General features: G+C 37.0%; 1 long non-coding RNA gene across 1 annotated transcript; it reads left to right on the plus strand.

Annotated features, from left to right (window-relative positions):
• The first annotated feature begins 1,229 nt into the window (after positions 1-1,229).
• On the plus strand, positions 1,230-2,185 carry LOC125599898. Its single transcript, XR_007333540.1, has 4 exons — positions 1,230-1,396; positions 1,491-1,547; positions 1,607-1,669; positions 1,758-2,185. It is a non-coding gene; the product is annotated as an uncharacterized LOC125599898 (long non-coding RNA).
• The last annotated feature ends 204 nt before the right edge of the window (positions 2,186-2,389 follow it).

Consider the following 2,389-nt stretch of genomic DNA (forward strand, 5'->3'; position numbering starts at 1 on the left):
TCAGCCTTAGAACTGTCTTAATGCATGTTTTTAGTTTAGCTAGCTAGAACCTTGACCTAGGAGTTTAGGCACAAGTTAACACTTGAATCTCACCCTGAATCCGTCCTAATTGAGCTAGGATTGTTAGAGTAAGGCGAAGGCTGATCTAGTAAGCCTAGTGAGCATTATTCAACCTGCGCGTAACTTGACTAAGAACATGTCGATCGATATTCCTATAAAATAATCGATCGACGGTGCAAAAGGTGTATCGATTGATATTCCTCTAGAATCATCGATCGACACTTATATCTGGTCAATAGACAAACCTAGAAAGCGAACGCCGATCGGTTTGTTCATAAGTGTTTGAGCTCTATTATATCATGCATAAAACTGTTAGGCATCTGTAGGATTATATCCTGATTACCTGAATAGAAATCCTAAGTCTAACTATTTCATTTAAGTGCCAAAAACTCAATCAAGCCAATCGAGCAACTGCCTTGCTCACAACATGTTATTTACATTTAAACATAAATAACCTAGGTTAATCATTCTGATTAGATTTATTTGGTTCCCTAGCTCCTTGTGGATTCAATCCTTGAGTATTACAATTGAACATCTTATTTGAGAGAGTAATTCACTCCTTAAGGTAATTGGAGTGAGATCTTTCCGCGCTTATAAGTATTAAAATCTAATAAAAGTAAAAATATATATACTATACTAAAAGGGAGATAACTAGAGCGGGGAGAGTGTCCACCTCAGATTAAAAAATCAACCAATCAGGGAAATCCTTTATGCCATGTCATTAGTTATTGTCGAAAATAAAGATAAAAGGAAGCTTCGATCAACCGCCTCTGCTTCTCTCACTTCGTCTTCTCGGTTACATCTTCATGAAATCTACGTTATAGCTACCAATATTATCAATAAATTGTGTTCTTCAAGCTCCTCTTTACGAATTCATTTCTTATCCTTTGTTTTTCTTCTTTATAAACCCTTCGCCTAGATTTAATCCAGTCAAAAACGAAAACCTCCACTAAAGAAGTTGAAGCTATGGCGATGAAACCCAATGGATAGTAATCCACTAGAAGTCTCCCGTCACCACCGGAAAGTCTCCCGTGCAGTATGCTGTTAAATTGTTTTGGCCGTGTGGCGATTCTGATTTTTAGGAACGAACGAACACACATGAATTTCATATGTTCATGTCTCCCTTCTTCAGGTTCATTTTCATTCCTTTATTCAATAATGGTTTCATGGCCAAGCGTTAACCATTCGAAATATTTGTCATTCAGCTATTTGATCTGGTATATGGAGAATTTTCAAGATTTCTATTCGGTTTGCTCTGGGTGAGAACAAATCGTAAAAAGATGCAGCCACAACAGGAATAAAAAACACTATGAAAACATTATTACAAAGCAAAACGGTAAGATTATTACAGAGCAAAAAGAGTCCTTAATCTTTGTTCCAAGAATTTTGTTGTACCTGATTTTGAATGGTTTTGATTGTCTTTATGTAAGGATCAAGCATCTTCGCACATGGTGTTCAAGAGATCATACAGATGGACCTGAAGACAAGTAAGATGATCTTACCTGATAAACACATGCGGGCGATTTCAGTTTGTCTAAATTGGCAGTTGACAGAGCCTTTCATGTCTCCGGCATATTGTCCATGGCACAGTTGGATATCTGGAGCCCAAGTAAGCTAGACGCATATCTAACACCAAAAAATACTTCATATATCTTTAATTTGTCATTAAAATACTGTTATTATTCTGATGGTAAAAGGTATATAACTCTGGAGTCCTTTTTCGTGGGTCAAACTGTGGAGTCCTTCTTGAGCTTATGTCAGGCGTAGGCGTAGAAGCCATATCGAATGAACACTTCCGAGTTCATTATACAAGGTATATTACTAATCTGAGCTTTTTATTTTTTAATGAACAGGCGTACAAAACAAAGAAATGTTGCTAAGTGTCGGTCAGGAAATGGCACTTCTGAGCTGTAGAGTTTGGTTAAAACGTTTTTCAGCAATATGCACCAAACTGTGATCGAGAATCGTGGATTAAGGTTCTCGACTTTGTTAGCAGGATTTTCCATGGAAGTGTAGTTTTTTTTTGTTGCTAACATCGATAGAAGTGTAGTTTTGAGAGGTACGAAGCTGTTATGTAATTGTGAGGATTCTTGAGAAGATTTGCGGTGGGTTAGCAGAAACAACAGCTGGCAAATTAATAATGTTTTTCCAAGGTAAAATACTGATTGAAAGTGTACGGTTCTTTTGTTTATTTATGAGTGAATAATACTATTGTCTTTTAGTTTAACCCTTTCCATTACCATGTTTCTAAAGTGATCGACTTAGACGCTGCGAAGAGTTTTGAAAATGGAGAAGGTGTGCGTCTGATAGCACCTCAGGATGCCTGCAA

This window comes from Brassica napus, unplaced genomic scaffold, assembly GCF_020379485.1.
Source record: "Brassica napus cultivar Da-Ae unplaced genomic scaffold, Da-Ae ScsIHWf_2054;HRSCAF=2705, whole genome shotgun sequence".
In the NCBI taxonomy this organism is placed as follows: Eukaryota; Viridiplantae; Streptophyta; class Magnoliopsida; order Brassicales; family Brassicaceae; genus Brassica; species Brassica napus.